The sequence below is a fragment of the Mus caroli genome, chromosome 16, assembly GCF_900094665.2.
Source record: "Mus caroli chromosome 16, CAROLI_EIJ_v1.1, whole genome shotgun sequence".
In the NCBI taxonomy this organism is placed as follows: domain Eukaryota; kingdom Metazoa; phylum Chordata; class Mammalia; order Rodentia; family Muridae; genus Mus; species Mus caroli.
Window position 1 is genome coordinate 86,348,071 of NC_034585.1, and position 18,117 is coordinate 86,366,187.

Here is an 18,117-nt window from a genome sequence, read left to right on the forward strand (position 1 = left end):
GGCAGGCAGATTTCTGAGTTCGAGGCCAGCCTGGTCTACAAAGTGAGTTCCAGGACAGCCAGGGCTACACAGAGAAACCCTGTCTCGAAAAACCAATCAAAAACAAAAACAAAAAACAAAAAACTGTTAAAACAAAACAAAGCAAAACCAACAAAAACCATTCTAAACCAAAACAACACACGGTAGGCTATGGATGAGGATCATAAGACGTAAAATGCCGAGGACAGGTCTGATGATTGCCAGCTGCTGAGCTAACCCGCTGTACTTTGTCCTGTGTGTTTAATCACGTTGTTTTTGCTAAGGTCGTTGGGGCTCGTTATGGCTTACTCATGGAGACTTAGGAAACGCCTCTGGCCCCTTCTAGTCTCTTTATCAGTTGTGCCCTTAGCTGGGATAGAGTGCAAAGCTCTGCTGCCTTGTGACGTCCGTTGGAAGCACTGAAGACATTCCCTCGGCGTTGACCCTCCTCTTTGGAGAATGCAGCCTGAGGTCTCCATGACCTCTCTGACCAAGAGGACAGGTGACTCACTGGACCTACAGAGTGCTTGGAGAAATGTTCCATCATCCCCTGGGACGGAGATGACCTAGGGTCATGGGACATAATATTGGCTGTTCTTCCAGCCCCACATCCTCGTTGTCTTTGTTCTGAGTACAGCTGCGGAACACCCGGAATGCCAGTTACCTCAGTATTAAAGACCAGGCTATGCTCTAAAGCTTAGCTGCTGTATAGCTCTTAGATAAGGCTTGACAGAGGTTTCTAAAGGAAACGCTCTTAAGACTCAGATTTTAAATTAGAAGCACAGTATACTCAGTAGAAATTATAAACAATTAGCCTGATAAAACATAAGATCTTTGTTCTGGAAGCCTCCTAATTACTTCAGGAGAGCCGAAAGCAGAGCTCAGCCATGCCTCCAGTTTTTAGACTCCAGGACTAGCCCAGCCTCGAGGCTCACTCCTCATGGGGCTAACTCTCCGTGAATGAGAGGCTGTGCCGCAGAGGAAGAGACACTGGGTCCTGAGTTACATTCTCTCAGGCAGTAGAGATTTCTTTAGACCATGTGCAGAATTCTCTCAGAGGAGAAGGGGAGGGGGAGGGGGGAATTAAGGTGGGGGAAAATGATCAACCAAATAACATTTTGACTTAAGACTTACATAGACTTTTTAGGTTTTTTTGTTTTTGTTTGTTTTTGTTTTGTTTTAAAGTTTTAGTTACATCATGGATTAAAAGGAATTTGGACTCACAACACTTACGATTCCTTGACCATGCATGGATAAGCCATTTAACCGCTACAAGGACATAACTGCACGCAAGCAATCTGTGTGCATATAGTCTTATATAAACACAGTTTAAACATTTAGCAAAGATTTCATGGGCCTTAATTTAGATTGTTGAGTTTTAATAGACTTAGCCACCTCTGGTGGTTTGTATAGGTGTGGCCCCCATAGACTCATGTGTTTGAATGCTTGGCTCATAGGAAGTGGCACTGTTGGAAGGTGTGGCCTTATTGGAGGAAGTGTGTCACTGAGCGGTGGGCTTTGAGGTCTCATATCTGCTCAAGTCTGGCCAGTGTGACAGTCTCCTGCTGCTGCCTGTGCATCCAGAGGTAGAACTCTCAGCTCCTCCAGCACCAGGTCTGCCTGCACACTGCCATGTTTCCCACCATGATGATAATAGACTGAACCTCTGAACCTGTAAGCCAGGCCCAACTAAATGCTTTCCTTTATAAGAGCTGGCATGGACATGGTGTCTCTTCACAGCCACGGAAACCCTAAGGCACCAACCTTAATCTTAAGTCTGTACGTTTAAATACTCAACTTTTAATATAATTTAGAAGACCTTTAATTTTAAAGACACAAGTCTGATGGCTTTAAGCAGGATGAGCAGGCACCAACAGTTTGGTTTTAAAACAACTATTTTTCCTTTTTTGGATGGTGTTTTGCTTGTTTTCTGTTTAAATTGGAAAAGATAAAATCCTCAAAACAAACCAAACCAAACCCAACTGTTTTTGAAGAACTGGTAGGCAACACTTTAAAAACTCGAGCCATTAGTTATCATAAGGCATAATAAATATTCATTCTTATTATATACATAGTATGATAGTATTTTGCCAACTGACACAAGCTAGAGTCCCCTGGGAAGGAGGACTCTTAACTGAGAAAAGCCTCCATAGAACTGGCCCATGGGGCAGTTTCTTGATGTGGAAGGCCCCGCCTATGGTGGGTGTGGCCACCCCTGGTGCAGTGGCTTTGGTGGTATTAGAAAGCAGGCTAAGGAAGCCATGGACAGTAAGCCAGAAATGAGGGATTCTATGCCTTCTGCTTCAGTTCCTGCTGGAGATGTGTGCATTCCTTGACTTTCCTTCTGATGAGCTCTGGTCAGGACACATGAGTTGAGATGAACCCTTTTCTTCCCACGTTGCTTTGGCCATAGCGTTTCATCACAGCAATGGAGAGTAAGCTGACCCGGATTTGAATTCTATTATTTATTGGAATTATAATTCTTATAATTCTATTATTCTAATAATTCTATTATTATAATTATAGTTATAATTATAATTCTATTATTTATTAATTCTATTATTTATTTATTTTCTACATCTCTAATATGAAAGTTCTTTTGAAAAACATATATATCCACATATCATAGATCTTAACCACAATTAATCTGATAAAGATTTTTAAAAAGAGAGATATTTTAATCGTGTGCACGGGTATGTGCAGGTGTTAGCCTGCTTGTATATATGTGTACCATGTGAATGTAGCTGTCTGTGAAGGCCAGAAGAAGGTGTCAGGTCCCTTGAAACTAGAGTCACATGGAGTTATGAGCTGTCAGGTGTGGGTGCTGGGAACCAAACCTGGGTCCTCTGCAAGAGTAGCGAGTGCTCTTAACCACTGAGTCATCTCTAGAGCCCCTAATAAGGATTAAAGCTGTGTATTATTTTTATTTTATGTGTATTTTATGTGCTTTGTCTGCTTGAATGTCTGTGCACCACTTTCATGACTGGTGCTTGTGGAGGCCAGAAGAGGGAACCGGATCCTTCGGAGTTCCAGAGGGTTGTGCGTAGCCATGTGGGTGCTGGGTACCAAAGGAGGCTCCTCTGGAAGAGCAGTCAGTGCTCTTAACTGCTGAACCATTTCTCCAGCCCCCCCCCCCAATAATATACATTACTCAGTGCCCCCACTGCCAGGCTCAGTACAATGACAAAATCTTAGTATCATCAAACATCTGGTCAGCAATCAATTTTCAGATATCCTGGATTATTTTTAAGAGTTTAATTTTTTTAAATGTTCACTTCAATAAATGTTGGCTTATATAAACAAATAGCACTCTGAGGTTTTAATGAAACATTTAATAGACCTAACAGTAGCATTTTAGTGAGTTTTATAAAGGTATGAGAAACCAAAGAGCATACACAGGCTGGACCTGGGCGTCCCTGCACAGATTTCGCAGATGTGTAGCATGGTCTTCATGTGGGTCCTGAACAACTGGAACGGGGTTATCCCCAAAGCTGCTGCTTGTCTGTCCGTGGGATGTGGTCTTCTGGCTGGGCTATCTTGTCTGGCCTCAGTGGAAGAAGATGCTCTTAGCCCTGCAAAGACTTGATGTGTCAAGGTAGGGGGACACCAGGTGGGCCACCACCCTCTCAGAAGGGGAAGGTTGTAAGGGGGTGTGACGAGGAAGGGGCAGTGAGTGGGATATAAAGCGAATAAGTAAAAGTAAATAAAATTGAAAAAGAATGTATGAGTACCTCAGATAATAAATATACTGATACATAGATTTTAATAATGATATCCTTACAAAACAGGTTCTAAAAATTCTTAAATTAATTCTATTTCATTTTCAATAATCACTGATTTAAAAAATAATAGAAATAAGACATAGAAATGGTTTATGTTAACCATATTACCTCTGAGTAATGTATATTATTGGGGAGGGGACTGGAGAGATGGTTAATCAGTTAAGAGCACTGACTGCTCTTCCAGAGGACCCTCCTTTGGTGCCCAGCAGCCACATGGGGGCTTATAACCCTCTGTAACTCCAAAGAATCCAGTGCCCTCTTCTGGCACATGAAAGCAGATCAAGGCAGAGGATTGCAGGTTCAAGGCCTGCCTGGGCTACAAACTGAATTTTAGCCGGGGCAACTTATGGAGACCTTGTCTCAAAATAAAAAGCAGAAATAAAGGGTTCTGTTGTTGTTGTTGTTGTTGGTGGTGGTGGTGTGTGTGTGTACAGGGCTGGGCTCACCCAAGGTTCCAAGTTCAATTTAAGTGTAGTTAAAATACCATACATTTGGAAACAGGGGTTTGTATTTTAAAGTTTGCTTTTATCCATTTTCTGTTGCTATAACAGGATACTGTAGACTAGACGATTCATAAAGAGAAGACGTTTTATGGTTCACCGTTCTGGAGCCTGCAAGGTCCTCGGTTGCTTCTGGGGAGGATCGCGTGCTTGTGAACCTCACACAGGATGCAGAAGGCCAAGAGGGCACAGCATCAGTTCAGAGGTCCATCAGCTCAGGACAACCCACCCTGTCCTTCAGATATGAAGATTCACACACTGCCTAGAGAATCCATCCAGTCCTGTGAGGATGCACTGCTCCGTTTAATAATCTAACCACCTCAAAGGACCCCATTTCCTAATACCGCCACAGGGGGATCGAGTTTTAACCCGAGAAGATGGAGGGGTGGCTTCAGTGGTTAAGGCCACTGGACTGCTTTTTCAGAGGACCTGGGTTTAATTCCCAGCACCACATGGCAGCTCACAACCATCTGATGATGCTCTGGTCTCTACGAACACTGCATGCATGCAACATGATGCATAGACATTCTTACAGACAGAACATCATTACTGTACAAATAAAACAAACTGAACATGAGTTTACACTCACATCATTGTATAGTTATAATAAAAGAGAATAGGGTGCTGGAGAGATGGCTCAGTGGTTAAGAGCACTGACTGCTCTTCCAGAGGCCCTGAGTTCAATTCCCAGCAACCACATGGTGGCTCACAACCATGTATAATGAGATCTGGCGCCCTCTCCTGGCATGGAGGCATATATGCAAGCAGAACACTGGGTACCTAATAAATAAATAAATACATTTTTAATAAAAAAGTAGTATTTTTTTTTTAATCTGAAACAACACGATGTGGTACCTGGAGTAGATGAAATAAGACTGGCGATTGGTAACGATGCTAGACGCAGGGTGATGAGCATTGGGGTGGTCAGCGTTGACAGCTGGATACACCATAGAATTATCTCAATGAGGGGGTGTCTAGCTGAACCTGGCTTGTGCACATGTCTATGAAGGATGTTCAGGTTAGATGGGAAGCCCTGCCTACTGTGAGCGTCACTATTCCCTTGGCAGGGATCCTGAACTGTGTGAGAATAGAGAGATCCGGCTGGGCACTCCCATGCAGGACCCGACTCCCTGTTCTCTCTGCTCTTGGCTGTAGGCGTAACCAGCTGCTTCAGGTTCCTGTCTTGACTTCCCTGAAGTGATAAACTGCACCCTGGGATTGTGAGCTAAATAAACCCTTCTCTTAGTAAGGTTTTTTTTTTTTTTAATTGCATCCACAGGAAATAGAAGTAGATAAACATTGAGAGGTTTATTAAAACCATCTCCTCTAGTTTTTGTGAATGTTTGAATATTTCTATAATAATAATAATAAAAAAAAGAAAAACAGTTACCTGTCTTATATTTATCCCTAGGACTTTTATGTTCAGGGAATGGATTTAATACATTTAATTAAAGCATGCGAGGTAATAAAATTACTAAGTTGCTGTAACACAAAAGCATTTGTGGTTTAAACATGAATCTTCAATGCCATTGCTCAACGATGCAAATAATGTGGACTTTTGATTCTCACTCCAAACTTGAAAAGGAGACTTGTCATGAGCCTGTTCCTGACTCTCCACCAGGCATGGAGTTAGCCTGATCCCTGATCCCTAATCCCTGATCCCCGGCTTTTGCTGCATTTCCGGTAACTATTTCCTTTTCTTTTCCAATAATGTTTTTTATAATGCGAAAACATTGCATAACGCTTAGAAATGCATTCAGTCTCGTTGATTTCTAGATTTCATTGTTTTTCTGCGGGGCATACTGAATTCATCCTGTTAAATACAGGAACTAATAGGGGTTCTGAGAGGTTAATTGGATTTAGTTAGTTAATTCTTTCTTGTAACTGTGTCTCCTTACAGACATACAGCGTGCGTTGAGCTGATGACATGTCTGATGTGGTTCAACGCTCCCGAGAGAGCTAAGAGGTACCTGAGTCTGAGGAGCCCTCAATGGGGAATAGCAAACCAGACAGCTTGCTAATGGACAGAATGAGACACCTGGCTGGCCCTTCAAATGAGTAGAAGTTTCTTGCCTTCCCATACTTAATGCCAGGATTAGAATCCAAGCCCAGAGACCAGCCCACCTCTGTCCAATGGGACCCAATCTCTCGGTAGCCATTCTGGCTCTCAGTTTTTAATCTTAGATTCTAGGTTTCTTTGTTCCTTAATTTTCCCTGTGGGATGTTTTTTTCCCCATAGAGTTTTGTGTGATTCTGCTGTGGTGCGTAGAAGGAGGGCTGATTTCTCTGTTGGGAGGCGAAGGGGGCACTCTGTTACTCTGATGGAAAGGATTGGAAGTGGGTGGATGCTGGCCAACCTGTGTCCTGCTAAGATGCAGCCTAGGGGAGTGTCCGTCCCTCACCCCCAGCTGCCTTCGCTCTGCTGGCTGGTCACGTGTCCCTGTTTACCTGCACAGGCAGTCATTACTCACCCCTTCCCACGTACCCCCACACTTGCACACAAAGCCAGAGAGTGGCTTACATTTTCTTTTCTTTCTTTCTTTTCTTTATTTTTTTTATTTTTATTTTTTATTTTTTTAAAAAAGAACCTTCCCCAAACCCATTCTAAAATGTCAAGTGTTTCAGTTTGAGGAAAAAAAAAAAAAAGCTGAAAAAAACCGTGACTCATGACAAGGCTGACAAACAGCTCTGAAGGTATGCTGGTGAGTCACTCTGAGACTGTATTGGTGAGGGCCAGCGGTGGGGAGATTGTCATGAGACCAGCCAGTAAAATTCCACAACTCTCCAGAGCAGAGTAGGAGGTAATTCAAAAACCCTGGGATTTTTCCAGCCCTCATTTCATGTAGGACTCTGGCTGCTCTTAGATATGTTGATCTCCTCAGGAAATCATCAAGAATGATTATCAAAAATGTAAAACAAAAAAACCAAAAACCAAAAACCAAAAACCCAAAACCCACCCCCACGTTATTATCTTTCTTTGCCCAGTGCCATGTTGAACCAGCCCTGTTTGCCACTGCGCACTAGCGAGGCTGCTGGGTTGTCTGGAAGGGTCTTGGGTTGCTAGGCAACAGCACTGGCAGCATCCATCATGCCCAGTAATATCAGCGTGGCCAGCAGAGCACATTGGTCCCCCACCCCCACCCTCTCCCTCAGCCTCCCCACCCCTTGTGAAAATGTTTAATTTGCATCTTGGGGACAGGAGCTGTGCCAGGTGATCTTGTGTATAAAATAATTCAGTGCAGGGCACAAAGTGCAAATATTGTTTCTAGTCGCAAGACAGAATGTGTGACGTCGTTGTCGTCGCAGATACAGACCTATTTGTGAATGTACTTTATATTAGCTGTGTGTGTAGGTGTGATGTAAAAGCCATTGTGTCAAATGGATCCTCATGTCTTCTGCTGTTCAATCATTTTTCCTGTCTGCCCACACAGCATCTTATTTACGCCTTGCTCTCTCTCTCTCTCTCTCTCTCTCCTCCCTCTGCCCCTTCCCCCTTTCTCTTTGTGCTGTGGTCTCCTGGTGATGGAGTTATTGTTTGTATGTAGGGATGTGTAGACAGGAGGAAGTGTATTTCTAGAGGTGAGAGGGCCCCATGGTTATGGTTGGAGGCCGCTCTTTACAAGGCTTTTCAATGTGGCAATTGTGTTCCAGAAATACTTCTTTTGGGGGTGGGTCTCCATCAGGCCAAGGTCTGTCTGTGCCTTTTATTTACTGTCAATAGGCGGCAGTCACAGGGGACTGGTAAAGGGCCCGAGGGAGCAATGTGGCAGGTGGGAAGGAGACCCAAATCTTTTCTCCTTCCCAGTCCACTCTGACATTTCTACAAGTTACTGCATTCTGTGACTTTCCTGGGAAGACACAAACAAATGTCTATTCACCGCTGCAGATGGAGCCCTGGCCGACTAAAGTCCAGCATGGCGAACCAGTGGGTTTATTAGGCTTCTTTGTAGGGGCATGGGAGCTCAATGACAGCTGCAGCTCCTGGGTGGGTGAAGTCTCCTCTTCTCAGGTGTGTCAAGGTGTCAGCGAAGATCAGCCATCATGGCTATTTAAGTTCTCAGCTAGCCCAGGAGGTCTAAGCCTTCATTTCCCCCAGAGGAGAAGCAGGGCATCTTCCATACTGGGACGCAGAGTCTACACGAGTGGTCCTGAGAAGAGGGCTGGGTTACAAGCTCTTCTTCAGACTCCTGGCCCCAGGCCCGTGGCCTTTCTTGCTGGTTCATTATGAGATCTGTTGTCTTCCCTCCCTCCCTCCCACTCTCTCTCCCTCCCTCCCTCCCTCCCTCCCTCCCTCCCTCCCTCCCTCCCACTCTCTCTCCCTCCCTCCCACTCTCCCTCCCTCCCTCCCTCCCTCCCTCCCTCCCTCCATCACTTTCTTTGTTGTAAGGAAAGGTTTTTGTTTCAATTAGATTTTGGCTTACAGTTCCACAGGCACAGAATTCATCATGGTGGAAGGCATGGGAACCTGGAATCAGAGGGTACATTTCCACAAAGGAAGCAGAGAGGTGGGGGAGGGGAGGAACTTGCCTTCCTTAAGATTATCTCTTGATACTTCGTTCTTCAGTGGACTGAGGTCTCTCCTGGAGTAGCCGATAAGGTTGGCAGAAGCTTTGGGTAGGACTTTGTTGGTGTTTGAGCCATGGCCTGGCCAAGCTGAGCGATGGGCCTCTGGAGCTCAGGAGGTTTGGGTTGGCCTCTGACATCTCTCTTCATCACCGCTGCACTGCACTGCTGTTCAGGGAGAGCTACATCTAATTCCCAGCTGAGACTGAGCTGTCAAACAGGAAGTCAAACAATGCCTATTTTGAAGGACTGGTTCTTATTCTGGGGTTGAAACCACAATCGCTGGAGATGGTTGATGTCAGCACCATCTTCTGGTTCACTAGCCGGAGACGCCTCCCATCAAAGGAAAGCGACTGTGTCTTTGGGCTGGTGTTTCCAGTGAAGGGGCAGCAGAATGGACAGCTTTGCCTTCGGGTCTTAGACCACTTCCTACTGCTATTATGACTAAGTACTTGAGGCTGGGGAATTCATAAACATGGACACAGGGAAAGTCAGAAGCAGGTGGCTGCACCTGTTAGCATCTGGTGAAGCAGTGTATCATGCAGCTGATGTCACACACAGTGTGTGTGTGTGTGTGTGCGCAGTAGTGAACACGGATAAAGGGGACAGAGGGGCTGGCCACTTTCTAACAACCCATTCCAGAGAACAAATCCATTCCTTCGAAGACTACTAGTCTTGCCCAGATGTGATACACATCTGTCATCCCAAATGAAGGCCCTTTAGTAGATCAAGCCCAGCCTGGGTTACTCAAGACTTTGCCTCAATATGATTTTGTCCTTGTGTTTCCTATTTACTTTGTATTTTCTATTCATTAACATTAACCTCCCAGCTCACCACACGAACAGGCATTTTCTTCCTGAGGCATGTCTTCCAGGACTTAGACGCTCATGATACTAGATAGCCCTTCAGCATGATACACCGAAATCACCAACAACAAAGAAAAAGGCAGGCCAGGGGTATAGCTTAAGATAGAGGGCTTCCTTAATGTGTTCTTGAAATTCGGTTCCACTCATAGCAACACATGTGCTATACACCCCCCCACACACACACCACAGGCACACACACACACACACACATACACACATCACAGGCACACACACACATACACACACACACACCACAGGCACACACACATACATACCACACAGGCACACAGATAAGAGAGTATTTCTCTGTTTGACCTCAGCTGGAAAATGTTTGTTGGTGATTCTTTTCTCCTCCCAGGTGCACACATGTCCACACCCGACCAAGAAAACACCCTGAATATTGATTGGGGATTATCAGTAACCTTCAGTAAGCAGGAAAATTCAGGTATTCAGAATTGGTGTAGTGAGGATTACCTGGATGTTAAGTGTCCATTTGCTAAATGCTCAGGGAGCGGCTGCCAGAGAAGTCAAACATATGTTCTGTTTGCTGTCAGATTGCCCAGAGACCAGGACAGGGCCGGAAAACAAACCAACAACTTGCTCTGCAAACAAATAAATTCATCATTACAAACTGTGGCCAGGGCCCTAAGGGTACTGAGGAGGCTCAGTGTTGAGAGTGGTAGATGCCTGGGTGACTGGGAGTGAGCTCTGTGAAACATAAGGGTTGGGAGAAGCTAGCTGTGACAAGAGGAACAGGAGAAGTCACAGGGTCTGCATTAGCCATGGCCCTGTGATAGGAACGCCTGGCATGCTTTCCATTCTGACTTCACAGACTCGGATCTTCCTCGTTACTACAAACACTGTTCCAGCCAAGTGACTTTCTCAGACATCTGCTCAGCTTGCGCCTGTCTCTTTCCAGATGTCAATCAAGTTTCCCCCATCATCCTAATTAAAATACAACCCCCCACACACTTCCACTCCTCTTTATTCTCTGCATCAACTGCCCCACTGAACCATCACTCTCTTAACATTTTGTAGTTATTTTCCTGATTTACATGTATGTATTTCTTATATAAATTAAAATATAACACCCTAGGCCTGGTCCTCTCTGCCCATAGGTTCCAAAGCTGCAGAGTTTGTGAACCATGATTTGAAAACTTTTGGGGGAAATTATGTATGGAACATGTATGGGTTTGTCTCTGTGATTCCCTGTTGGATAGAACAGCTCTTTGCACATCCTTTGGATTGCATGAGACACCAGAAGAAACTTAGACACTTTGTAACAAACACAAGTGGGTTATGTACAAACAACCTAGACACACTGTAACAAACACAAGTGGGTTATGTACAAACAACCTAAACACTTTGTAACAAACACAAGTGGATTATGTACAAACAACCTAGATACACTGTAACAAACACAGTGGGTTATGTACAAACAACCTAGACACATTGTAACAAACAGAAGTGGGTGGCCTATGTGCAAACAGCATGTTATTCTAGACAAGGAGCTTGAGAATCTGCAGGTTTTGGTACCCAAAGGGTGTCCTGGAAGCAGTTCCAGGTGGGGAACTTGATACCTCTTAACATCTATCTCTTCTTGCTGAACTCTCTAATGGTATGAGTGTTTATTTTGTTACCAGTTTCCTTGACTCCTAGGACACTGCTGCCACATGCTTCACTGTCAGGGTCCTCAATTCCCAGTGACTTTTGAACAAGCTTTCCCCTTTACAGTTACTGTACTCTGCAGGTAGCTGGTCCTGACCGCCAGGTACACTGTAGACACTCGATAAGTAACTCACGGAATGGACGATGACGGTGGAGCAGATGCAAGACAAATGGCTGTTGGCCATCCAGCTGAATAATGAAAGGAGTGTGTGGCTCACTCATTCAATGATCAGTCACTGTTATTCTCAGGTGAAGTATTCTCTAGTGATGCTGGATACTGGAAATGGGAGAATCTGGGATAGGAGAGCCAACCAATTTCAACTCACAGAACAAAGGAAGGGCCTTACACTTGTGGCCATCAGAGAGAGCAATGCCTAAGCTCAGAATGGAAGGGTTTGGCAGATTAACGAAGGTACTGCATAGGATATGAACATGGCTGGCCCTTTGTACAGGGGTGGCATCTGCAATCAAGCCTTTTTGCTTATATACATAAAAAAGAGATGACTTCATGGGACAAGGGTTAGAGGGGGATGAGCCCAGGACTTGTGGCCATTGACTACAGTTCTGCTTCCTTTCTGCTGAGGTTGGGGTCTTCTGGAGGCTAAGGTTAAGCTGTACCCCATCTTCAGTTTCTGCCAGTTGGTCAGCTGGTAGTCCCTGTATTAGGATCCGTGTCTGGACTGTCCATGTGAGCCTATGTAGCATGCTATTTATATAAGGCCGTATAGCATGCTCTGTATACCAGGAGCATGTTGTCCATGTGAGCCTGTGCAGCATGCAGGAACATGCCGTACATGTGAACCTGTTTAGCATGCTGTCCATGTGAGCCTGTATAGCTTGTCGGGTTGTGGTCTGGATGAAAGGTCTATGGCTATAAGATTCAAATGGTTGTTGAGGATCATCGAATATCTGTGATATCTATAGAAATCAGGATGGTTTTATTTTGTTATTAGTGTTTAGAAAGGGCCTTGCTATACAGCTTAGGCTGACCAGGAACTCGCCATCCCCTCCGTAGCCCAGGAAGGGGCAGTACCTGTGTTGTCTCCCTTGAAGATTGTCCTGTTCAGGATTTAAGGGCTGCTCCTGCTGACAGGCAGCCCCTCCCACCTTCCCCATATTTGATCTTCATGTTGTTTTCTGGTTCTATTTTGAAAATGACAGGAGAGAGTATCCAGAAACTTTAGAACCTATAAAACTGCCAAAATTGAATATTGCATATGCATGTGTGTATGTACATGTGTATATGCATACATGTAAGGATATTACACAAAATAGGGGAGGTGGCTCAGTGGGCAAAGCACTTCCCATGCAAACAGGAGGACCTGTGTTCGTATCCCCAGCACTCACATAATAGCTGGGTGCAATGGTATTGTCTGACCCAGCTAGGAAACAAAAGAGATGCTGATGGAGTAGTTGCTTCTCTCCTTAGGAAGGAGAGGGGGCTTTTACACAGCTGCATGGGGTGCACACGATGCTGCCTGTGGTGCGCACAATGACGCTGATTTTCCATGTAGAGCATAGCCATTCATGGCCATCTACAATGCTGCCCTTCCACCACTGTGCCTGATGAGACTGACCGTTTCCTGACATCTGTCAGCACTAGAAGGTTTGTATGGGACTTCAGGGTGAAGGGTGATCACACCACCATTTCTTTTAGGGCAAAGTTATGATGTCATTCTCATCAATTCTTCTTATTATACCTATAGACATGACCACCTACTGCAGAGCAGTCTGGGAAATGTAGTCCTCAGCCACCCAGACGGATGTTGTCCACATTGACTAAGATTTTGGATTTCTTCATATTTTGGAATATTTGCATATACTTAAAGGAAACTTGGGAGATGGGGGGCCTGGGTCTAGATACAAAATAATGTGTTTCATATTTACCTGAAGGAAATTTTATACAGTGTTTTCAATAATAATTTGAAGCAGTAAAATAGAAATTCTGAGTTTTTGAGGGATTAGGGATGCACAGCTTATACATCTGCAGGACAGAAGAGCAGAAATTTGAGGGTAAAGTCTGGAGCCAGTCAGAACCCCACAGGAAAGCAAAAGTGATCATTACCCCTCAGAGGGGCTATTTGCCAGGCCCCCTGAGCAGCAGGCCCATTGTCCAAAGGCAAAGTCCCTGAGAGGCAGAAGGTAATTTAGGAAATGAGTCAGGCTCCCTGCCTGACTCATACTTTGAGCATCCTGGAGAGAAAAGCAGCCATACACCCATTTGGGGCTTGGGGTTTAGCATGTAATAATAATGACTTTGGCACTAAGAATTTCCTGAGGGTTAATGAATGACTGGCTTGGATTAAAAGGCTGAATCGCTGCTGAAGCTATCAACTCTTCCAGCTCCGTGTTAATCTACAGGAAACGTTCGGTACACCAGTGGTTACAACTTCAATCTTGCACAGTAAAAATGAATGCATGCTTCATTGGGACGTAGGGGAGCGAGCTTGGTCACTATTGTGTGTGGTCAGCATGCAATTCTTCTCCAGGCTCATTTCCTGCCTTTCCTTCCTTGTTATTTCTGGTGCAGTGGTGGCTGCGGGCTCTCCAGATTAGCTCCAATCCCCCCCTTCCCCCCCCAAACCCCCCCCCCCCTACCCACCATTCACAGTGCGCTTTGCAGCACTTCCACACTCAGGTTTGCCTCTCCAGCTGGAGTGGGAACTCCAAAGGCAGAGACAGCCAGGGGACTCTCAGCTCCATGGAGCCCAGAGACAACACACTGTAATTACCTACTGAGACCTTCAGAGCAGAACACAGGCCAGAGGGAGGGCTCAGTGGCTGAGGGTGTGTACTGCTCTTGCAGGGGACCTGAGCTCAGTTCCTCAGAAAAGAGCTTAAACAGAAGAGTGAAGGCATCTTGAATGACCCGTCACTGGTCCAGCGGATGATTTGCAGCACACCGGAGGGCCTTGTGTGTAGCTGTATTTAATGTGTTACATCTCAGCTCCTTGAGATCTAATCAGAGTTTCCCAGTGGAAGCTGGAAGCAGAGGCAAGGGTGAAGAGGTAGCTGGAAATGAGGGTGATGGGTGCTGTCTTAGTGCTGGTTGGGAAGAGAGACCAGGGATGTGTAGGACAAATGGTCCCATCTGGGACTTGTGGGGACTTCTTCCCTAGTTATGGAGCCACTGACAGAACAAGTATGTTCCCTTCACTGAGTCTCCGCTGTCCTGTTCGGGCCACCAGAGTTTGCAGCTGCTGGCACCTTTCTGTGCCATGTGACTTAGACTTCTGCCTTTCTGTCCTGTGAGTGCACCTGTGTGTAAGCGGCTGAGGGGACCTACCAGGCACAGAGGCAAGACGTGAGTCCTGAGCCAAGCTATCACCAGTACACCTCATCACTGTCGAGCTGAGCAATGAGGTGGTGCTGGCCAGGTCTGGCGCTGGGGGACGGCCACCCCTACCTCTGTGAGAGCAGCAAGCGGAGAGCCCAGACAAGGACATTGTTGGTGACCATGCAAATGCCCGTGGCTTTTAAGCTCAGGGTGGAGAGCCTTGAAGTAGGAAACCAATAGACCTAGGGAGCTAGGAGTGGGATCGAGGGCTCAGATAATGTCCCTTTCCTACTGTTGTTTTCATGAGCGCTGATAAGAGAACTTCAGAATGTGGGGGGCGGAGCCTCGGAAGGATGGGGGAGGACATGGAGAACATTCCAACTCTCATTTCCTGGGGTCTGTTAAATGAAACGCTGCTGCATTCTGGCCTTCTTATTCTTCTCTTGCAAATGATGACATAAGACATATTGTGAGCTCTCAGTAGTGTGAAGTCATCATACCTAAGCAGCTGCCGACCAGACACGGATTTGCATGTAGACATATAGGTAAAGTCACGTTTCTCTAGCCAAGGCAGCAGGGCAGAGTGGAATTTTCATATCTAAGAAAGCACTGGTGGGCTGGAGAGATGCCTCAGGTGGGAAGGTGCCTTCTGTGTAAACTCGAGGACCCGATTTCAGATCCCCAGTGCCCCTGGCTAAGCTGCACATGGCAGCGTGGGGAAGTGCCAGTAACCCCAGCACAGGGGAGGTGGGAGAGGCAGTCTCAAAACCTCAAAACTTAAGATGAGGAACAATCAGGAAAAGAAAGACGCCAGATGTTGCTATCTGGCCTACACACAGCGGCACACATGCTCCTGTGCGTACATCCCCGTGCATATGTGAATACAACACACACACACACACACACACACACACACACACCAACAACATATGGAGGAGTGTTATGGTAAATTTCCCCTCCAGATATGCTAAGAGGGGCAGACACTGTGTAACACTTATTCGCATGTCTATCAAAGGCCCAGGTGTTAAAGGCTTGTTTCTTTGTTACAATTGAAAATCATGGAGCCTTGGGAGGTCTTATGGCACTGGGAGAATTGCTTCTAGGAGGACCTGTCTCTTCCTCTCTCTTACTTCTCATGAGGTCAGCCCTCCCCATGCATGCTCTTTGCATAGTGCGCCACTTCGCCACACATGCCAAACCGTGGAGCCAGACAACATGGGCATAAACCTTGCCCTCTTTTCAAGCTGATTGTCTTAAGGGTTTTATTACCGTGACAGAGAGCTGGCAGAAGTCCTTTCAGTGAGGGCTGTAAGAACATAGGAGAGGCTGGCTGGATATGATAACACACGCTTAAAATGTCACTCGGGAGACTGAGGCAGGAGAATATGAGTATGGAGCCACTTTGAGCTAGATACTGGGAACCATCTTTTAAACTATTTTTGACGATTCATTTTACTATTTCATGTGCAGCACATGTGTGCCTGGTGTCTCCGGCGATCAGAAGAGGGCATCAGATTCTCTGGGACTGAAGTTGCAGATGGCTGTGAGCCACCATGTGGGTGCTGATCCTTTGTAAGAACTCTGACTGCTCTTAACTGCAAAGCCACCCCTTCAGTCCCATGACCATGTCTCTAAAGATAAAAAGGGAATTTTTTTCCAGCCCTGAAAATAAAGGAGAAAATTCAACATGCACCAGGAGAGCAAAGCCCAAAGGGTGGTCTCTTATACCAAAGGGACCAGCCTCTCTGAGAGCCTGCATTAGCCCTTTCTTGCTTTCAGGAAGTGCTTCCAGTGAAGTTGGCCTTCAGGGCCTGAACCCTAGTTGTAGCCAACTTATTGACACTCTGATATTAACAGGGCTCACAATGGACAGTAATTTTGTTTTCTTTCCATTTCTGTGTCAAGTCAGAAAACAGACAGAACATTTCATATTCCAAAATAGAGACAGATATAAAGTGAGCATTGAAAAATACATTCACAAAATTCAAGCTCAGGGACATCTTTACAAAGTTACAAATGGTCTTTGGCTTGCACTGGATCAGGTCACCATGGACACTAGGGAACTGCTTGAATTTGATCTTTTCAAGCCATGCTAGGGCAGCAATACGGCAGAAGTGTCCCTCATGTCAATGGGCAGCCACAGTGACTGAGGCTCCGGGTACTGGCTGTGTTAAACTCTGATGTTCTAAAGCTTGGGGCTATCTCATGCATTTTCGATGTATGGTTTTTAATCTCACAATGCATTTGTCAATATCTAACACAACTGTTAATTACATTTAAGTCAAGTTACTGTTAATTACAGTTAACTATTAAAATTAAGTTGAGAAGTACCTGTAGTGGGCTATGGGGACTTGGAGGGATGAGTGTGCTTCAACACACCCACACGCACACACACACACACACACACACACACACACTTTGTTTTCCCTTGGTTACACCCTGTATTGCTGGAGACGTAGAAACAGCAGCATCTATAAAAGAAAACATGGGCTTAGGGTCACATGGTGGGGGTGGGGGAAGCATTCTGGCTAAACTTACCTGCCGGGTGACTTGAGGCAAGTCATGAAATGTCTCTGTTTGCTCGTTTTATTAGTTTACTGTTCTGTTGTAATATACTCCTAAAAACTTGTTGACTTAAAGCAGCACACATATGTCCTTCTTTTGCTTCCTTCATTCTGGAGGTCATAAGTTCAAATCTATTTCATTGATTCAGAAATCAAGTATTCTCGGAGCTGTAGTCTCTCTGAGGGTCCCAGGGAGAACATTTCCTTGCCTTCTGTCTGACAATGCATTTTATAATAATTAAAATTACTTACTTTTGTTTGTGTGTGTGTGTGTGTGTGCCTGTGCTCATGCCTGGAGAAGTCAGGCGAGGGTGTCAGTTCCCCTGGCGCTGCAGTTACAGGCGCTGTGAGCCACCTGACGTGGGTGACAGATGCTATGGTTCTCAATTCATGGTCTCTTCTTCCATGCCCAAGGCCATTGGCCCAGCATCTTGTTCCATTGCCTTCTTTCCTGTAAATTATCCTGTGTTTTGTTTAATTTTGATATGTAGTCCAGCCTGGAAGAGGGGGGTCTGACATCCCATTAGTCTGGTTTCTGCCTTGTTGGACATGCCAATAATGGAAGAACCATGGCCAACGATGTGGCTTTGCACATTCAGAGACTGAGGTAGCCTCATGTGTCGCTGACCCCAGCCGAAGCATGATTCTAGAGACAAGGCTGAGAGCAAGGTAGAAGACATAAGAAGATACCTACAGAGGCAGGGCAGAAAAGACCATTTCATCTCATGACCTCACCCTGAGGGCCATGTGGGTGGATGGGCATCTCCAAGTGGGAAAACAATGTCACTGAGAGATGTGGTAGCCTGGTGAGCCATCCCTCTGGGATGTGATATGCTCTGAAAGACTTGGTGTGTTGGGGACCGCAGGTCTGGTGTCAGT

The 18,117-nt window shown here is 45.6% G+C and overlaps 1 long non-coding RNA gene across 1 annotated transcript in view; it reads left to right on the forward strand.

The window, feature by feature from the left end:
- The window catches only part of LOC110311613, a 32,587-nt gene extending 25,363 nt beyond the window's left edge, over nt 1–7,224 (forward strand). The window contains exons 3-6 of the long non-coding RNA XR_002379981.1: nt 3,452–3,613; nt 5,456–5,550; nt 5,885–5,983; nt 6,201–7,224. This is a non-coding gene — a long non-coding RNA (uncharacterized LOC110311613). The remainder of the gene's footprint in view (nt 1–3,451; nt 3,614–5,455; nt 5,551–5,884; nt 5,984–6,200) is intronic.
- The last annotated feature ends 10,893 nt before the right edge of the window (nt 7,225–18,117 follow it).